Genomic DNA, 21,934 nt, shown 5'->3' on the forward strand with positions numbered 1-21,934 from the left:
GTGATCCATTTGATTTATGCTAACAATAACTTGAAAAAGATCACTAGTTATAGAACTCTCTCTTGTGCAAAATATTTTCACACACTTTTAATAAGCATAGGTCTTAAGCATCTAAGACTAAGGACAAAGCACAATGAAGAGAGCGTCTCTATGAGAAGGTACAAAAGGGTAAAATCACTTCCTTTCATTTAAACTTGTACCTAAATCTTCCTCTTATAAGCATTCTTTGCATATCTTATACATAAGGAAGAGAAAGCATGTCCTTTGCATTTATCCCTGCTTCATACCTAGTTTAACCTCTTAAAAATTTCTCTCATGCATTATTGCATCTTTGCTAAAACTAGATGAAGTGATTCTATTGTCAAAGAGCTTAAAGCTTAACCTTGTAATGAGGATAAGCTACCTTTGTTCCAAAGGTGGATGGTCCTTAAGTCTCTTTGAAATCCTTAAAGGAAAATGCTTAAAATGTTCGCAACATGCTTTCATAAGTGCATAAACTGTCTTGAGCATCACTCATATTCTATGACTCAATGCACTTCACTTTCTCTATGATATAGACTTGTTCTCATTAACCTAATTATGTGCACTTGGCATTTAAGGCCAAAATATGTATTCCTCTCAAGGCACATATTTAGGGGAGAAATCTATGTTATATAGAACTTTGATCATGCTTAATTGACATATCTCTTGATCATATCTCTTTCATTTTGGTACAAATGCATATATCCTATTATTCACGTACCATGACTACGACTAATATGTTTCCAAGTTTATTACTATGCTAAGTCGTAGATTGAAAGGGAAATGGAGTCTTCGGCGAAAACAAAGGCTTCCACTCCGCATATCATACTTCGCCATCACTCCAAGCAACTCTCTATTCCTTGGGGAGAAATGAGCATCAAAGAAAAGGACTTCGTCTTTGAAGAGAGTAGGAGCCCAAAGCTAAAAGACCGGACTTCGCTTTTGGTATAATCTTAACTCATTTATTTATGCCCAAAGGGGAAGATAGCACTTCGAGGGCTCTAATGATTCAGTTTTTGGCGATTCATGCCAAAAAGGGGGAGAAATGAGCCCAAAGCAAAAGGACCGCACCACCACCACCACTAAATTCAAAAACTTAGTGCTTTCCAAAAGTATTTATTATTTGGTATTCTATTATGTTCAAAAGGGGGAGAAAGTAGTATTTCAAAAATGGTATATCAAAACCCTCTTGAACACTAAGAGGTGGATCTCCTTTAGGGGGAGTTTTGTTGAAGTCAAAGGAAAAGCATTTGAAACAGGGGGAGAAAACTTCAAATCTTAAAAAAAATGCTTTGCAAACTCTTATTCATTTACCTTTGACTATTTGCAAAAGATCTTTGAAATGGATTTACAAAAGGGATTTGCAAAAACAAAACATGTGGTGCAAACGTGGTCCAAAATGTTACATAAGAAAGGATCATTCCATGCATATCTTGTAAAGAAGTTATATTGGCTCAATTCCAAGCAACCTTTACACTTACATCATGCAAACTAGTTCAATTATGCACTTCTCTATTTGCTTTGGTTTGTGTTGGCATCAATCACCAAAAAGGGGGAGATTGAAAGGGAATTAGGCTTACACCTAGTTCCTAAATAATTTTGGTGGTTGAATTGCCCAACACAAATAATTGGACTAACTAGTTTGCCCAAGTGTATAGATTATACAGGTGTAAAAGGTTCACACTCAGCCAATAAAAAGACCAAGTTTTGGATTCAATAAAGGAGCAAAGGGGCAACCGAGGGCACCCCTGGTCTGGCGCACCGGACTGTCCGGTGCACCAGGGGACTCAGACTCAAACTCTTCGCCCTCGGGAATTCTCGGAAGCCGGCGCGCTATAATTCACCGGACTGTCCGGTGTGCACCGGACATGTCCGGTGCTCCAAGGAAGCGCGGTCTCCAGAACTCGCCAGCCTCGGGTTCGCGCGGCAGCCGCTCCGCTAAAATTCACCGGACTGTCCGGTGTGCACTGGACTGTCCGGTGTGCCAGCGGAGCAACGGTCATCTTCGCGCCAACGGTCGACTCTGACAGTAAACAGTGCAAAACAGTACACGCGGCAGAAGTCAGAGCAGAGGATCAGAGAGGCACCGGACTGTCCGGTGTGCACCGGACTGTCCGGTGCCACATGAGGACAAAGCCTCCAACGGTCGACCAGCTCCAATCTCAACGGATAGGATGACGTGGCTGGGGCACCGGACATGTCCGGTGTGCACCGGACTGTCCGGTGCGCCCATCGCCAGCAGCTTCTCCAACGGCTACAAAATTGGATGGTGGCTATAAATACCACCCCAACCGGCCACTTCAAGGGGCGGGAGTCCAAGCAACATTCCAAGTCATCTAGTTGACATACTCAAGCCCTCCCAACCACATATATTCATTGATCCATCCTATACACAAGATTTAGTCCACTACAACCAACACAAGTGCCACAAAAGAGAGAGCAAGCAATTGAGAGCTACTCAATTAAGTTTAGCCCTAGCGCCTTGTGAGATTCTTTGAGAGATAGTGTGTGCTACATCTTTGTGTTCATTTGCGCGTGGAGTTTTTGACTCCCATTCAAACTTCCTCCAAAGTGTTGGAGGCTTGTAAAAGCTAGCAAGAGACACCAAAGATTGTGGTGGTCCTTGTGGGATCGAGAGTGATCCTTTGGAAGAAGAAGAGCTCGCCGATCCTTGCGTGATCGGGAGAGAGGGAAAGGGTTGAAAAAGACCCGTCCTTAAGTGGACTCCTCAACGGGGACTAGGCCTTCGAGGGCCGAACCTCGGTAAAACAAATCACCCGTGTTCATTGTGCTTTTGCTTGTGATTTGTTTGCTTTCCCTTACTCTAAGTTCTCTTGCACTATTCTTTGCTCATATCATTTGGTGTTGCTTCAAGTTAAACTCTCATTTAAGTGAAGCAACACTCCGCAAGAAAAGAACTTGAGTTAGTGCTCTTCTTCATCTAAGCTTTCTTGCTTTGTTATCATAAGACTATTAGTTGTATTGATTTATCACTTCCGCATTATTTGAAAGCTATACTCTTTACTAGCAAGAACTTAGTTTTTATACTCCGATAATTGTTCATCTTGTTCTAACCACTAATCAAAGGATCTAGTTGGGGGATAAAGTTTTAATTTTCAGGTTTCGCCTATCCACCCCCCCTCTAGGCGACTTTCACACGGCGTGGAAACGGTGCACCCGTGACCCGTTCCTTGAACGGATCGCACACGCGCAACGGCCACCCCGCCAACCACTCGCCCCGTCGCATTTACTCCGCGGCGGGACAGGCGGCGTCTCTGACGGGAGGAGCGCGCGACGCTTCACCTTCGCCATAATAACCGCGTCAGAAAAGGTACGCCATGTCGTCCGATTTCGTATCCTTTTCCGTTTTCCTCTTTCTCTATCTCTTGCAACAGGGACCGGGAAAGGGGGATGCCCCGAAAGGGATCCTTCTCCGCGAAGGAACCGGGCTCCGAGCCCCCCACTACTGATCAGGGGTTCGAAGGCTGGCCCTCCGAAGGGTTCAACAGTCGCCTCAGATCGCGTGGGCCCGACACCCACTACTGGTCAGGGGTTCGAAGGCCGGCCCTCCGAAGGGTTCCATGGCCGCCTCAGGCTACTCGGGCTCCGCGCCCATTACTGATCAGGGGTTCGAAGGCTGGCCCCCGAAGGGTTCACAGTCGCCTCAAACACCGAGCGAGGGATGACCAGGGGTACGTTCGATACATAACCGAGGCTCGGGCTGCGCTCCCGAGGTACCCTAGGACATTTCCGAGACCAGCGGGAACGATCTTGTAACGTAATCCCATCGGAGGGAGGCATCGAGCCCTCGGACCCCGTCGCCAGGGGACCGGGTCCGGCAAGTCACCCGCAGGTACTTTTGGGCGTGCCTCTGGGCCCCTAGCCGACCCCCAATGAACGGGGCACGGACGTCCACTCGGATTACCCGCTTGCAGCTCGCCGGAGACACCATGTTCGGTGCCCATCGAGGGTAACATGGCGCACTCCCCCCCTCCTCCTTGCGGAAAGGCGACGTAGGGGCGTATGTAAAAAGTCGAGTCTGTCCCTGATCGTCCTCTCGCCCTGTGCAGAGGCTCGGGGGCTGCTCTCGCAAAAACTGGCTCCGGCCAAATCGTTGACAGCGTCAACATACCAGCCCGAGAGCTTGGGCCCCGACCGTGCACCCGGGCTACGGCCAGTTCGCATGAGGGAACGACCAGACCAGCCAAAGCGTTACGCAAGGTATTAAGACCTCGAAGGAGTGTAACCACTCCTCCGAGGCCTCGGGGGCTACACCCGGCGGGTGCGCTCGCGCGCACCCACCGGAACGAAATGCAACCGAGAAAGGCTGGTCCCCTTGCAAAAAAGTGCGACAAAAGCCTCCAAGCGAGTGCTAACACTCCCTTCGAGGCTCGGGGGCTACTGTCGGGGACCATAATTAGGGGTACCCTCAAGACGCCTAATTCTCAGCTGGTAACCCCCATCAGCATAAAGCTGCAAAGGCCTGATGGGTGCAATTAAGTCAGGGATCAGTCCACACGAGTGACTCGATCACGCTTCACCCGAGCCTAGCCTCGGCCAAGGGCAGCCGACCTCGAGAGACTTCCGTCTCGCCCGAGGCCCCCTTTTTATGGCGGACACATCACCGGCTCGCCCGAGGCCTTGGCTTCGCTCAGAAGCAACCTTGACTAAATCGCCGCACCGACTGACCAAATTGCAGGGGCATTTAACGCAAAGGTGGCCTGACACCTATATCCTGACACGCGCCCCCGGCAGAGCCGAAGTGACCGCCGTCACTCCAACGCTCCACTGGCCAGTCTGACAGAAGGACAGCGCTATCTGCGCCACTCCGACTGCAGTGCCACTCGACAGAGTAAGTCTGACAGGCAGTCAGGCCTTGCCAAAGGCGCCACGGCGAACTCCGCTCCGCCCGACCCCAGGGCTCGGACTCGGGCTAAGACCCGGAAGACGGCGAACTCCGCTCCGCCCGACCCCAGGGCTCGGACTCGGGCTAAGACCCGGAAGACGGCGAACTCCGCTCCGCCCGACCCCAGGGCTCGGACTCGGGCTAAGACCCGGAAGACGGCGAACTCCGCTCCGCCCGACCCCAGGGCTCGGACTCGGGCTAAGACCCGGAAGACGACGAAACTCCGCCTCGCCCGACCCCAGGGCTCGGACTCGGGCTAAGACCCGGAAGACGACGAAACTCCGCCTCGCCCGACCCCAGGGCTCGGACTCCGCCCTGGCCTCGGCCGAACGACTTCCGCCTCGCCCGACCCCATGGCTCGGGCTCGGCCACGGCAACGGAAGGCAGACTCAACCTCGGCTTCGGAGGAACCCCCACGTCGCCCTGCCTAGGGCACAGACCGCCACGTCAACAGGAAGCGCCATCATCATCCTACCCCGAATCGACTCGGGTCACGGAGAACAAGACCGGCGTCCCATCCGGCCAGCTCCGCCGGAGGGGCAATGATGGCGCTCCACAAGCTCTATGATGACGGCGGCCCCCAGCTCTCTTACGGAAGCAGGACGACGTCAGCAGGGACTCAACCGCTCCAACAGCTGTCCCTCCGCCAGGCTCCGCCGCACCTCCGGCAGCCACGACATCACGCCAGCAGGGTGCCCAGATCTCTCCGGCTGCCACATTGGCATGTACCTAGGGCGCTAGCTCTCCCTCCGCTAGACACGTAGCACTCTGCTACACCCCCCATTGTACACCTGGATCCTCTCCTTACGACTATAAAAGGGAGGACCAGGGCCTTCTTAGAGGAGGTTGGCCGCGCGGGACCGAGGACGGGACAGGCGCTCTCTTGGGGCCGCTCGCTTCCCTCACCCGCGTGGACGCTTGTAACCCCCCTACTGCAAGCGCACCCGACCTGGGCGCGGGACGAACACGAAGGCCGCGGGACTTCCACCTCTCTCACGCTCGACTCCGGCCACCTCGCCTCTCCCCCCTTCGCGCTCGCCCACGCGCTCGACCCATCTGGGCTGGGGCACGCAGCACACTCACTCGTCGGCTTAGGGACCCCCCTGTCTCGAAACGCCGACAACATGATACTCCTTCCTCCGCCGCGCGACAACGATAATGGTGGCCGTCAGCCCGCCCGTCGGCGGCGGAATCGACGACGTCTTCCCCACGTGGCGGAAGAGCAACATCTAGGTCTATCTCGTCACCTTCCCCGCCGACGGAGGAGGAGGCGGGGCAGGCATGGCCAAGCAGGAGGCGGCACCTCGTCGGCTGTCGAGCGAGTCGACGGCGCCGGCGTCCCAACGGGGGACACGTCGGGCGTTGACCTCGCGTCTGAGACGAAGACGAGCGTCGTTTCCCCGCAACACGCCAACCCCAAGCAGACGGACGACGCCAGCACGCTCACGAAGGGCTTGCTGGTCGTTAGCCTCGTACCTAAGATAACGGTGCAGTCCGTCCCTGACGCGACTTCGTCACCATCCGTCGATCAAGAGGTACCGTCCGTTTCCCATCCCATGCCTTTTAGATTCAGCTGCGACCCACCAAGCGACCCCGCTTCGGTGGACGCTTTCATAAAGGCATGTCCAAACCCTCCGGGGTATCATATGCGGTCAACCTGGGACCGACTGACGGCCGTCTCGACCTACGGGCCCCTGGGTTCCGAGGGAGATGACGAGCCCGACTCTGGTTGGGATTTCTCCGGGCTCGATAACCCCAGTGCCATGCGGGACTTCATGACCGCATGTGACTACTGCCTCTCCGATTGCTCCGATAGTAGCCACAACCTCGGCGACGAGGACTGTGGCCCAAGTCACGAATGTTTTCACATCGATCTAGGGGGTCTCTACGAAGGCAACAATCTTGGCATGCCGGAGGACGGTGATCCCCCTAGGCCTGTGCCTCGTGTTGACATCCTTCGGGAGCTAGTTGTGGTCCTAGTCCCTGCGGGGGGTCAGGACGCACAGCTCGAGCAAATCCGCGAGATGGAGGCCAGGCTCGACGAGGAAGCATGACAACTTGTGCAGCTTCGGCAAAATATTGGGCAGGAGTGGGCAGGCCGAGCACCGGCCGGAGAAGCGCGTCATCTGGCCCAGGACGTCCAGCACCGCATTGCCGACGATGTCAGGGCAAGGCTGCCCCCAGCTTCCAGTGGGGTCGGCCAGAACCTGGCTGCAGCAGCGATACTACTCCGAGCGATGTCGGAACCATCCACCACCGAGGGGCAGCGTATCTAGGGAGAGCTCAAGAATCTCCTGGAAGATGTCGCGTTCCGACTGGCCGAGAGCTCTGTCTCCCGAAGGCAGGGGTACCCCCCGGAGCATCGTCCACACCGGGCGCACGCGGAACACAGCGCCTGCGGCCCCGGGACGCCTCGGCAACGAGCACCGCCGCGACCGTCGAGCCCACCTCGACGAGAAGGTGCGCCGAGACTACCACCCCAGGCGTGGGGGACGCTACGACAGCGGGGAGAATCGGAGCCCCTCGCCCGAACCACCCGGTGCGCAAGCTTTCAGTCGAGCCATACGACGGGCGTCGTTCCCGACCCGGTTCCGAACCCCAACTACCATCACCAGGTACTCGGGGGAGTCAAAGCCGAAACTGTGGCTCGCGGACTACCGGCTGGCCTGCCAGCTGGGTGGGACGGACGATGACAACCTCATCATCCGCAACCTTCCTCTGTTCCTCTCCGACGCCGCCCGAGCCTAGCTGGAGCATCTGCCTCCTGCGCAGATCTCCAACTGGGACGACCTGGTCAAAGCCTTCGCCGGCAACTTCCAGGGCATGTATGTGCGCCCTGGGAACTTCTGGGATCTCTGAAGCTGCCGCCAGCAGCCGGGAGGGTCCCTGCGGGACTACATTCGGCGATTTTCGAAGCAGCGCACCGAGCTGCCCAACATCACCGACTCGGATGTCATCGGCGCGTTCCTCGCCGGCACCACTTGTCGCGACCTGGTGAGCAAGCTGGGTCGCAAGACCCCCACCAGGGCGAGCGAGCTGATGGACATTGCCACCAAGTTCGCCTCTGGTCAGGAGGTGGTCGAGGCCATCTTCCGAAAGGACAAGCAGCCTCAGGGGCGCCAGCCGGAAGACGTCCCCGAGGCATCCGCTCAGCGCGGCACCAAGAAGAAGGGCAAGAAGAAGTCGCAAACGAAACGCGACGCCGCCGACGCAGACCTTGTCGCCACCGCCGAGCACAGGAACCCTCGGAAGCCTCCCAGAGGCGCCAACCTGTTCGACAAGATGCTCAAGGAGTCGTGCCCCTATCATCAGGGTCCTGTCAAGCACACCCTTGAGGAGTGAGTCATGCTTCGGCGCTACTTCCACAAGGCTGGGCCACCGACAGAAGGTGGCAGAGCCCTCGACAACGACAAGAAGGAGGGCCACAAGGCAGAGGAGTTCCCCGAGGTCCGCGATTGCTTCATGATCTACGGTGGGCAAGTGGCGAGCGCCTTGGCTCGGCACTGCAAGCAAGAGCGTCGTGAGGTCTGCTCGATGAAGGTGGCGGCGCCAGTCTACCTAGACTGGTCCGACAAGCCCATCACCTTCGACCAGGGTGACCACCCCGACCGCATACCGAGCCCGGGAAAGTACCCGCTCATTGTCGATCCCGTCATCGGCAACATCAGGCTTACCAAGGTCCTCATGGACGGAGGCAGCAGCCTCAACATCATCTACGCCGAGACCCTCGGGCTCCTGCAGATCGATCTGTCCTCGATCCGGGCCGGCGCGGCGCCCTTTCACGGGATCATCCCCGGGAAACGCGTCCAACCCCTCGGACAACTTGATCTGCCCGTCTGCTTCGGGACTCCCTCCAACTTCCGAAAGGAAACCCTCACGTTCAAGGTGGTCGGGTTCCGAGGAACCTACCACGCAGTACTGGGAAAACCAAGCTATGCCAAGTTCATGGCCGTCCCCAACTACACCTACCTCAAGCTCAAGATGTCGGGCCCCAACGGGGTCATCACCGTCGGCTCCACGTACCGACACGCGTACGAATGCGACGTGGAGTGCGTGGAGTACGCCGAGGCCCTCGCCGAATCCGAGGCCCTCATCGCCGACCTGGAGAGCCTCTCCAAGGAGGCGCCAGATGCGAAGCGCCACGCCGGCAACTTCGGGCTAGCTGAGATGGTTAAGTCCGTCCCTCTCGACCCCAGCAACGACGCCTCCAAGCAAGTCCGGATCGGCTCCGAGCTCGACCCCAAATAGGAAGCAGTGCTCGTCGACTTTATCCACGCGAACGCCAAGGTTTTTGCGTGGAGTCCCTCGAACATGCCTGGCATACCGAGGGATGTCACCGAGCACTCCTGGATATCCGAGCTGGAGCCCAACCCGTGAAGCAGCCTCTGCGCTGATTCGACGAAGAAAAGCACAGAGCCATAGGCGAGGAGATCCACAAGCTGATGGTTGCAGGGTTCATCAAAGATGTATTCCATCCCGAATGGCTTGCCAACCCTGTGCTTGTGAGAAAGAAAGGAGGGAAATGGCGGATGTGTGTAGACTACACTGGTCTAAACAAAGCATGTCCGAAAGTTCCCTACCCTCTGCCTCGCATCGATCAAATCGTGGATTCCACTGTTGGGTGCGAAACCCTGTCTTTCCTCGATGCCTACTCAGGGTATCACCAAATCAGGATGAAAGAGTCCGACCAGCTCGCGACTTCTTTCATCACACCCTTTGGCATGTACTGCTACGTTACTATGCCATTCGGTTTGAGGAATGCGGGTGCGACATACCAAAGGTGCATGAACCACGTGTTCGGAGAACACATTGGCCGAACGGTCGAGGCTTACGTCGATGACATCATAGTCAAGACGAGGAAAGCCTCCGACCTACTCTCCGACCTTGAAACAACATTCAAGTGTCTCAAGGCGAAAGGCGTAAAACTCAATCCCGAGAAGTGTGTCTTCGGAGTCCCCCGAGGCGTGCTCTTGGGGTTCATCGTCTCCGAGCGGGGCATCGAGGCCAACCCGGAGAAAATCGCGGCCATCACCAACATGGGGCCCATCAAGGACTTGAAAGGAGTACAAAGGGTCATGGGATGCATTGCGACCCTGAGCCATTTCATCTCGCGCCTCGGCGAAAGAGGCCTACCTCTGTACCGCCTCTTAAGGAAGACCGAGCGCTTCACTTGGACCCTGAGAGCACCTAGAGGGGGGGGTGAATAGGTGATCCTGTAAAACTTCAAAACTTAAGCCACAAAAACTTGTTAAGTGTTAGCACAATTATGGCCAAGTGGCTAGAGAGGAGTCAAAACACAATAACCACAAGAAATCAATCACAGAGATGACACGGTGGTTATCCCGTGGTTCGGCCAAGTACAAAACTTGCCTACTCCACGTTGTGGCGTCCCAACGGACGAGAGTTGCACTCAACTCCTCTCAAGTGATCCAATGATCAACTTGAATACCACGGTGTTCTTGCTTTTCTTTTCTCAATCCCGTTTGCGAGGAATCTCCACAACTTGGAGCCTCTCGCCCTTACAAAAGATGTTCACAGAGAATCACAGAGCAAGGGAGGGATTAGCAACTCACACACGACACAAAGATCACAGCGAATACGCACACACAAGACCCAGACTTGAGCTCAAAAGACTAGCACACTAGAACGGAGCTCAAATCACTAGAATGTCGAACAAGTGCGCGAGATTGATGTGTGAGTGATCAAGAGTGCTCAAGGAATGCTTGGTATTCTCCTCCATGCGCCTAGGGGCCCCTTTTATAGCCCCAAGGCAGCTAGGAGCCGTTGAGAACAATTCTGGAAGGCCATCCTTGCCTTCTGTCGTCGGGCGCACCGGACAGTCCGGTGCACACCGGACACTGTCCGGTGCCCGATTTCTTTCCTTAACAGGCGCAGCCGACCGTTGCCGACCACTGCAGATCTGGCGCACCGGACAGTCCGGTGCACACCGGACAGTCCGGTGCTTCCTTCCGACCGTTGGCTCGGCCACGTGTCGCGCGGCGATCGTGCGGCCGACCGTTGGCCCGGCCGACCGTTGGCTCACCGGACAGTCCGGTGCACACCGGACAGTCCGGTGAATTTTAGCCGAAGTCGCCGGAGAAAAACCCGAGAGCGGCTGGTTTGCTCCATGCTGGTCTGGCGCACCGGACACTGTCCGGTGCACACCGGACAGTCCGGTGCCCCAGCCCGAAACAGCCTTTGGCTGCACACAGCCACTCTCCACTTCTTTTCTTCTTCCTGTTTCTAACACTTAGACAAGAATATTAGTACACAAACCAATGTACTAAGGCTTAGAAACATACCTTAACTTGTGATTTGCACTTTGTTCATCCTTGGGCATATTTTCACATTTAAGCACTTGTGTTTGCACTCAATCACCAAAATACTTAGAAATGGCCCAAAGGCATATTTCCCTTTCAATCTCCCCCTTTTTGGTGATTTATGCCAACACAACATAAAGCAAGTGGAACAAGTGCAAAACTACTTCAAATAAAAACTAACTTTGAGTTTTATTCAATTTTGGCATATATGGATCATCCTTTGCCACCACTTGGTTTGTTTTTGCAAATCAAACTCAAATCTCTATCTCTAAGTCAAACACACATGTTGAAGCATAAAGAGAGTCATTCCAAAAGAGATTGATCAAAGATTTCAAAAACTCCCCCTATTTCCCATAATCAATACTTCTCCCCACAAGAAGCCAACTTTTGACAAGAGAGACAATAAAAGAGTTTAACAACACAAAAACTCTATTCTACTATTTTCAAAATCTCTCAAGTGGTAGCTGATCCATTTAATCGCTTTGGCCTTTATTTTCTCCCCCTTTGGCATCAAGCACCAAAACGGGATCAATCTTGGCCTTTTAACCCCATTGCCTCACCAAAGTCTTCAATTAAGAGCAAATGGCAATAAGATTTCATGAGATGAACTTGGAATTAGTTACCCTCTCATCGGAGTGCAGTGGAAGTCTTTCATGGTCCAAGTCCACCTTTTCCCTTTCAATCCTCCTTCGAGACTCAAGCACATGGTTAGTCTCAAAGGGTCAAGTTGTAACACATCTCCCCCTAAACATGTGCATTTCTTTGCAACGGACTTGTGAGGTCCAGGGAGTGTTTGTACAACTTGAGCACCACAATAAGCAACAAAATGCAGAATGAACATGATCAAGGGCATAAACACATGTATGCTACAATTCAATCCAAGTTCCGCGAATCTAAGACATTTAGCTCACTACGCAGCCTGCAAAAGGTCTTCTCATCTAGAGGCTTGGTAAAGATATCGGCTAGCTGGTTCTCGGTGCTAACATGAAACACTTCGATATCTCCCTTTTGCTGGTGGTCTCTCAAAAAGTGATGCCGGATGTCTATGTGCTTTGTGCGGCTGTGTTCAACAGGATTTTCCGCCATGCGGATAGCACTCTCATTATCACATAGGAGTGGGACTTTGCTCAGATTGTAGCCAAAGTCCCTGAGGGTTTGCCTCATCCAAAGTAGTTGCGCGCAACACTGTCCTGCGGCAACATACTCGGCCTCAGCGGTGGATAGGGCAACGGAGGTTTGTTTCTTAGAGTTCCATGACACCAGGGACCTTCCTAAGAATTGGCACGTCCCCGATGTGCTCTTCCTATCGACCTTACATCCAGCATAGTCGGAATCTGAGTATCCAACTAAGTCAAAGGTAGACCCCTTTGGATACCAGAGCCCGAAGCAAGGCGTAGCAACCAAATATCTAAGAATTCGCTTCACCGCCACTAAGTGACACTCCTTAGGATCGGATTGAAATCTAGCACACATGCATACGCTAAGCATAATGTCCGGTCTACTAGCACATAAATAAAGCAAAGAACCTATCATTGACCGGTATGCTTTTTGATCAACTGACTTACCTCCTTTGTTGAGGTCTGTGTGTCCGTCGGTTCCCATCGGCGTCTTTGCGGGCTTGGCGTCCTTCATCCCAAACCGCTTTAGTAGATCTTGCGTGTACTTCGTTTGGGAGATGAAAGTGCCGTCCTTGAGTTGCTTCACTTGGAACCCAAGGAAGTAGTTCAACTCGCCCATCATCGACATCTCGAATTTCTGCGTCATCACCCTGCTAAACTCTTCACAAGACTTTTGGTTAGTTGAACCAAATATTATGTCGTCGACATAAATTTGGCACACAAACAAATCACCATCACATGTCTTTGTAAAAAGAGTTGGATCGGCTTTCCCAACCTTGAAAGCATTAACAATTAAGAAATCTCTAAGGCATTCATACCATGCTCTTGGGGCTTGCTTAAGTCCATAGAGCGCCTTAGAGAGCTTACACACATGGTCGGGGTACCGTTCATCCTCAAAGCCAGGGGGTTGCTCTACGTATACCTCCTCCTTGATTGGCCCGTTGAGGAACGCGCTCTTCACATCCATTTGGAACAACCTGAAAGAATGGTGAGCGGCATATGCTAGCAAGATACGAATTGATTCTAGCCTAGCCACAGGAGCAAAAGTCTCCTCGAAATCCAAACCTGCGACTTGGGCATAACCTTTTGCCACAAGTCGAGCCTTGTTTCTCGTCACCACCCCGTGCTCGTCCTGTTTGTTGCGGAACACCCACTTGGTTCCCACAACATTTTGCTTGGGACGAGGCACCAGTGTCCAAACTTCATTGCGCTTGAAGTTGTTTAGCTCCTCTTGCATGGCCAACACCCAGTCCGGATCTAGCAAGGCCTCTTCTACCCTGAAAGGCTCAATAGAAGAGACAAAAGAGTAATGTTCACAAAACGTAACTAATCGAGACCGAGTAGTTACTCCCTTGCTAATGTCACCCAGAATTTGGTCGACGGGATGATCCCTTTGGATCGTCGCTCGAACTTGGGTTGGAGGTGCCGGTTGCGCTTCTTCCTCCATCACGTGATCATCTTGTGCTCCCCCTTGATCACACGCCTCCTTTTGATGAACCTGTTCATCGTCTTGAGTCGGGGGATGCACCATAATTGAGGAAGAGGGTTGATCTTGCTCATCTTGTTCCTGTGGCCGCACTTCTCCAATCGCCATGGTGCGTATGGCGGCCGTTGGAACGTCTTCTTCATCTGCATCAACACAATCAACAACTTGCTCTCTTGGAGAGCCATTAGTCTCATCAAATACAACGTCGCTAGAGACTTCAACCAAACCCGATGATTTGTTGAAGACTCTATACGCCTTTGTATTTGAGTCATAACCTAATAAAAACCCTTCTACAGCTTTGGGAGCAAACTTAGAATTTCTACCCTTCTTCACTAGAATGTAGCATTTACTCCCAAATACACGAAAGTACGATACATTGGGTTTGTTACCGGTTAGTAGCTCATACGACGTCTTCTTGAGGAGGCGATGAAGGTAGACCCTGTTGATGGCGTGGCAAGCAGTGTTAACGGCTTCCGTCCAAAAGCACTCGGGGGTCTTGAACTCTCCTAGCATCGTCCTCGCCATATCGATGAGCGTCCTGTTCTTCCTCTCTACCACACCATTTTGCTGTGGTGTGTAGGGAGCGGAGAACTCGTGCTTGATCCCTTCCTCTTCAAGGAACTCCTCCACTTGAAGGTTCTTGAACTCAGATCCGTTGTCGCTCCTTATCTTCTTCACTTTGAGCTCAAACTCATTTTGAGCTCTCCTGAGGAAGCGTTTGAGGGTCCCTTGGGTTTCGGACTTTTCCTGCAAAAAGAACACCCAAGTGAAGCGGGAAAAGTCATCAACAATAACTAAACCATACTTACTTCCTCCTATGCTCAGATAGGCGACGGGTCCAAAAAGGTCCATATGCAGCATCTCCAAGGATCTTGATGTCGTCATCACATTTTTGGTGTGATGAGAGCCTCCCACCTGTTTCCCTGCTTGACAAGCTGCACAAGGTCTATCTTTTTCGAATTGAACATTAGTTAGACCTATCACGTGTTCTCCCTTTAGAAGCTTGTGAAGGTTCTTCATCCCCACATGTGCTAAGCGGCGATGCCACAGCCAGCCCATGCTAGTCTTAGCTATTAAGCATGCATCTAGACCGGCCTCTTCTTTTGCAAAATCAACTAAATAAAGTTTGCCGTCTAATACACCCTTAAAAGCTAGTGAACCATCACTTCTTCTAAAGACAGACACATCTATATTTGTAAATAGACAGTTATATCCCATGTTGCATAATTGACTAACAGATAGCAAATTATAACCAAGAGACTCTACTAAAAACACATTAGAGATAGAGTGCTCATTAGAAATTGCAATTTTACCTAACCCTTTTACCTTGCCTTGATTCCCATCACCGAATACAATTGAATCTTGGGAATCCTTATTTTTGACGTAGGAGGTGAACATCTTCTTCTCCCCCGTCATATGGTTTGTGCATCCGCTGTCGATAATCTAGCTTGAACCCCCGGATGCATAAACCTGCAAGGCAAATTTAGGCTTGGGTTTTAGGTACCCAACTCATGTTGGGTCCTACAAGGTTAGCACAAATATCTTTAGGGACCCAAATGCAAGTTTTGTCTCCCTTGCATTTTGCCCCTAACTTCCTAGCAACTATTTTCCTATCCTTTCTACAAATAGCAAAGGAAGCATTTAAAGCACAATAAATTGTAGAAGGTTCATTCACTACTTTCCTAGGAGCATGAATAATATTTGCAACATTTCTTTTAGGAACAACATTTCTCCTAGTAACATTTCTATCATACACATAAGAAGAACTAGGAGCAAACATGGCATGAGAATCATAAACATATGAATCATAACTTCTATTTACATTTCTAGTTTGTCTTCTATCATGATACAAAAAGGCATGGTTCCTTTTAGCACTAGTAGCCATAGGGGCCTTCCCTTTCTCCTTGGCGGGAATGGGAGCCTTATGGCTTGTTAAGTTCTTGGCTTCCCTCTTGAAGCCTAGTCCATCCTTAATTGAGGGGTGTCTACCAACCGTGTAGGCATCCCTAGCAAATTTTAGTTTTTCAAAATCACTTTTGCTAGTCTTAAGTTGAGCATTGAGACTAGCCACTTCATCATTTAGTTTTGAAATTGAAACTAAGTGTTCACTACAAGCATTAACATCAAAATCCTTACACCTAGTGCAAATTTCAACATGTTCAACACAAGAGTTGGATTTATGTGCTTCTACTAGTTTAGCATTTAAGTCATCATTAATGCTTTTTAATTTAGAAATTGAATCATGGCATGTTGACACTTCACAAGCAAGCATTTCATTCCTCTTAATTTCTAATGCAAGGGATTTTTGAGCCTCTACAAACTTATCATGTTCTTCATACAACAAATCCTCTTGCTTTTCTAAAAGTATATTCTTTTCATTCAAGGCATCAATTAATTCATTAATTTTGTCTATCTTAGATCTATCTAAGCCCTTGAACAAACATGAATAATCTACTTCATCCTCATCACTAGATTCGTTCTCACTTGAAGAGGCATAGGTAGAGTTGCGAGTACATACCTTCTTCTCTCTTGCCATAAGGCATGTGTGACGCTCGTTGGGGAAGAGGGCTGATTTGTTGAAGGCGGTGGCGGCAAGTCCTTCATTGTCGGAATCGGAAGAAGAGCAATCCGAGTCCCACTCCTTGCCTAGATGTGCCTCGCCCTTTGCCTTCTTGTAATGCTTCTTCTTTTCCCTCTTGTTTCCCTTTTCCTGGTCACTATCATTATCGGGGCAGTTAGCGATAAAATGACCAATCTTACCGCACTTGAAGCATGAGCGCTTCCCCTTCGTCTTGGTCTTGCTTGGCTGCCCCTTGTGACCCTTTAGCACCGTCTTGAAGCGTTTGATGATGAGAGCCATCTCCTCATCATTAAGTCCGACCGCCTCAATTTGTGCCACCTTGCTAGGTAGCGCCTCCTTGCTTCTTGTAGCTTTGAGAGCAAAAGGTTGTGGTTCGTTGATCGGTCCATTCAAGGCGTCGTCCACGTACCTTGCCTCCTTGATCATCATTCGCCCGCTGACGAATTTTCCTAAGACTTCTTCGGGCGACATTTTGGTGTACCTGGGATTCTCACGAATATTATTCACCAAATGAGGATCAAGAACGGTAAAGGACCTTAGCATTAGTCGGACGACGTCGTGGTCCGTCCATCGTGTGCTTCCGTAGCTCCTTATTTTGTTGATAAGGGTCTTGAGCCGGTTGTATGTTTGAGTTGGCTCCTCGCCCCTTATCATCGCGAACCGTCCAAGCTCGCCCTCCACCAACTCCATTTTGGTGAGCAAGGTAGCGTCATTTCCCTCATGAGAGATCTTGAGGGTATCCCAGATTTGCTTGGCGTTATCCAAGCCACTCACTTTATTATATTCATCCCTGCACAATGAGGCTAGAAGAACAGTAGTAGCTTGTGCATTATTATGGATTTGCTCATTAATGAATATAGGACTATCCGAACTATTAAAGTGCATTCCACTATCTACAATCTCCCATATGCTAGGATGGAGAGAGAATAGGTGACTACGCATTTTGTGGCTCCAAAATCCGTAGTCCTCCCCATCAAAGTGTGGGGGCTTGCCGAGTGGAATGGAAAGCAAATGTGAATTTGAACTTTGCGGAATACGAGAGTAGTCAAAAGAAAAGTTAGAATTAACCGGTTTCCTTTGCTCGTAGTCGTTGTGGTCGTTGTCCTTTTGGGAAGATGTAGACTCATCACTGTCGTCGTAGTAGACGATCTCCTTGATGCGCCTCGTCTTCTTCTTCTTCCCTTCCTTTCGTCTATGACCCGAGCCGGAGTCGGTAGGCTTGTCATCTTTGGGCTCATTGACGAAGGATTCCTTCTCCTTATCGTTGATCACGATTCCCTTCCCCTTAGGATCCATCTCTTCGGGCGGTTAGTCCCTTTCTCGAAGAGAACGGCTCTGATACCAATTGAGAGCACCTAGAGGGGGGGGTGAATAGGTGATCCTGTAAAACTTCAAAACTTAAGCCACAAAAACTTGTTAAGTGTTAGCACAATTATGGCCAAGTGGCTAGAGAGGAGTCAAAACACAATAACCACAAGAAATCAATCACAGAGATGACACGGTGGTTATCCCGTGGTTCGGCCAAGTACAAAACTTGCCTACTCCACGTTGTGGCGTCCCAACGGACGAGAGTTGCACTCAACTCCTCTCAAGTGATCCAATGATCAACTTGAATACCACGGTGTTCTTGCTTTTCTTTTTTCAATCCCGTTTGCGAGGAATCTCCACAACTTGGAGCCTCTCGCCCTTACAAAAGATGTTCACAGAGAATCACAGAGCAAGGGAGGGATTAGCAACTCACACACGACACAAAGATCACAGCGAATACGCACACACAAGACCCAGACTTGAGCTCAAAAGACTAGCACACTAGAACGGAGCTCAAATCACTAGAATGTCGAACAAGTGCGCGAGATTGATGTGTGAGTGATCAAGAGTGCTCAAGGAATGCTTGGTATTCTCCTCCATGCGCCTAGGGGCCCCCTTTTATAGCCCCAAGGCAGCTAGGAGCCGTTGAGAACAATTCTGGAAGGCCATCCTTGCCTTCTGTCGTCGGGCGCACCGGACAGTCCGGTGCACACCGGACACTGTCCGGTGCCCGATTTCTTTCCTTAACAGGCGCAGCCGACCGTTGCCGACCACTGCAGATCTGGCGCACCGGACAGTCCGGTGCACACCGGACAGTCCGGTGCTTCCTTCCGACCGTTGGCTCGGCCACGTGTCGCGCGGCGATCGTGCGGCCGACCGTTGGCCCGGCCGACCGTTGGCTCACCGGACAGTCCGGTGCACACCGGACAGTCCGGTGAATTTTAGCCGAAGTCGCCGGAGAAAAACCCGAGAGCGGCTGGTTTGCTCCATGCTGGTCTGGCGCACCGGACACTGTCCGGTGCACATCGGACAGTCCGGTGCCCCAGCCCGAAACAGCCTTTGGCTGCACACAGCCACTCTCCACTTCTTTTCTTCTTCCTGTTTCTAACACTTAGACAAGAATATTAGTACACAAACCAATGTACTAAGGCTTAGAAACATACCTTAACTTGTGATTTGCACTTTGTTCATCCTTGGGCATATTTTCACATTTAAGCACTTGTGTTTGCACTCAATCACCAAAATACTTAGAAATGGCCCAAAGGCACATTTCCCTTTCAGACCCCCGAGGCCGAGGAAGCCCTCAGGAACCTAAAGGCGCTCCTTACAAGCGCGCCAACCTTGGTGCCTCCCGCTGCCGGAGAAGCCCTCTTGATCTACGTCGCCGCTACCACTCAGGTGGTCAGCGCCGCGATTATGGTCGAGAGACGAGAAGAGGGGCACGCATTGCCCGTCTAGAGGTCGGTCTACTTCATCAGTGAAGTACTGTCCGAGACCAAAATCCGCTACCCGCAAATTTAGAAGCTACTGTACGCAGTAATTCTGACGCGACGAAAGTTGCGACACTACTTCGAGTCTCATCCGGTGACTGTGGTGTCATCCTTCCCCCTGGGAGAGATCATCCAGTGTCGAGAGGCCTCGGGTAGGATTGCAAAGTGGGCGGTGGAGATCATGGGCGAAACAATCTCGTTCGCCCCTCGGAAGGCCATCAAGTCCCAAGTCCTGGCAGACTTTGTGGCTGAATGGGTCGACACCCAGCTTCCAGCAGCTCCGATCCAACCGGAACTCTGGACCATGTTTTTCGACGGGTCGTTGATGAAAACAGGAGCGGGCGCGGGCCTGCTCTTCATCTCACCCCTCGGAAAGCACCTCCGCTACGTGCTGCGCTTCCATTTCCCGGTGTCCAACAACGTGGCCGAGTACGAGGCTCTGGTTAACGGGTTGCGCATCGCCATCGAGCTAGGGGTCCGACGCCTCGACGCTCGTGGCGACTCGCAGCTCGTCATCGACCAAGTCATGAAGAACTCCCATTGCCGCGACCCAAAGATGGAAGCCTACTGCGATGAGGTTCGGCGCCTGGAGGACAAGTTCTACGGGCTCGAGCTAAACCACATCGCCCGACGATACAACGAGACTGTGGACGAGCTGGCTAAGATAGCCTCGGGGCGGACAACGGTTCCCCCGGACGTCTTCTCCCGAGACCTACATCAACCCTCAGTCAAGACCGACGACACGCCTGAGCCCGAGAAGGTCTCGGCCCTGCACGAGGCGCCCTCGGCTCAGCCCGAGGCACCCTCGGCCCCCGAGGGTGAGGCACTGCGCGTCGAGGAAGAGCGGAATGGGGTCACGCCTAATCGAAACTGGCAGACCCCGTACCTGCAATATCTCCACCAAGGAGAGCTACCCCTCGACAGAGCCGAAGCTCGGCGACTGGCGCGGCGCGCCAAGTCGTTCGTCTTGCTGGGTGACGGGAAGGAGCTCTACCACCGCAGCCCCTCAGGCATCCTCCAGCGATGCATATCCATCGCCGAAGGTCAGGAGTTATTACAAGAAATACACTCAGGGGGCTTGCGGTCACCACACAGCACCTCGGGCCCTCGTTGGAAACACCTTCCGACAGGGTTTCTACTGGCCAACCGCAGTGGCCGACGCCACTAGGATCGTACGCACCTGCCAAGGGTGTCAATTCTACGCAAAACAGACCCGCTTGCCCGCTCAGGCTCTACAAACAATACTCATCACCTGGTCGTTCGCTGTGTGGGGTCTGGACCTCGTCGGTCCCTTGCAGAAGGCACCCGGGGGCTACACGCACCTACTGGTCGCCATCGACAAATTCTCCAAGTGGATCGAGGTCAGACCCCTAAACAGCATCAGGTCCGAACATGCGGTGGCGTTCTTCACCAACATCATCCATCGCTTTGGGGTCCCGAACTCCATCATCACCGACAACGGCACCAAGTTCACCGGCAGAAAGTTCCTGGACTTCTGCGAGGATCACCACATCCAGGTGGACTGGGCTGCTGTAGGTCACCCCATGACGAATGGGCAGGTAGAGCGTGCCAACGACATGATTCTGCAAGGACTCAAGCCACGGATCTACAACGACCTCAACAAGTTCGACAGGCGATGGATGAAGGAACTCCCCTCGGTGGTCTGGAGTCTAAGAACGACGCCAAGCCGAGCCACGGGTTTCACGTCGTTTTTTCTAGTCTATGGGGCCGAAGCTATCTTGCCCACAGACTTAGAATACGGATCCCCGAGGACGAAGACGTACGACGACCAAAGCAACCGGACCAACCGAGAAGACTCACTGGACCAGCTGGAAGAGGCTCGGGACATGGCCTTACTACACTTGACGCGGTATCAGCAGTCTCTGCGACGCTACCACGCCCGAGGGGTTCGGTCCCGAGACCTCCAGGTGGGCGACTTGGTGCTTCAGCTACGACAAGACGCCCGAGGGCGCCACAAGCTCACGCCTCCCTGGGAAGGGCCATTCATCATCGCCAAGATTTTGAAGCCCGGAACGTACAAGCTGGCCAACAGTCAAGGCGAGGTCGACAACAACGCTTGGAACATCCGACAGCTATGTCGCTTCTACCCTTAAGATGTTTTCAAGTCGTTCATATACCTCGTTTACATACACAAATAAAGTCTAACCATCAAGAAAGGGTCAGCCTTGCCTCGGCAAAGCCCGACCCTCCCTCAGGAGCTAGAAGGGGGAACCCCCTCTGCGTCAAAATTTTCCTCGGAAAAAAATCTTTCTGCGAGAACATCTTTCGTGCTTTTCGACTACTTCGATGGTGGGATCCTGAAAACGACGGAGTACACGTAAGCAGGCAAGGCCGACCGAGCCGAGGGACTCCTATGCCTCCGGGATACGGATACCTCACTCATCACCTTTTGCGATAAGTAACTCACGCTCGGATAAGCGATTTCGCTGGCCGAACAAGTCTTAACGTTCGAAAGCTTTTCTGCCGAAACGATTTTTCGTGCCTTCTCGACTATATCGATAACAGAATCCTACGGACGAGTAAGAGTACACGTAAGCGGCAAGGCCGACCGAGCCGAGGGACTCCTACGCCTCCAGGATACGGATACCTCACTCATCACCTTCCGTGAAAAGTAACTCTCGCTCGGACAAATAATTCGGTTACCGGCAAATAAGTCCTGATACTCGAAACAAGGGGAAAAGAA

Source organism: Zea mays, chromosome 3 (genome assembly GCF_902167145.1).
Source record: "Zea mays cultivar B73 chromosome 3, Zm-B73-REFERENCE-NAM-5.0, whole genome shotgun sequence".
NCBI lineage: Eukaryota > Viridiplantae > Streptophyta > Magnoliopsida > Poales > Poaceae > Zea > Zea mays.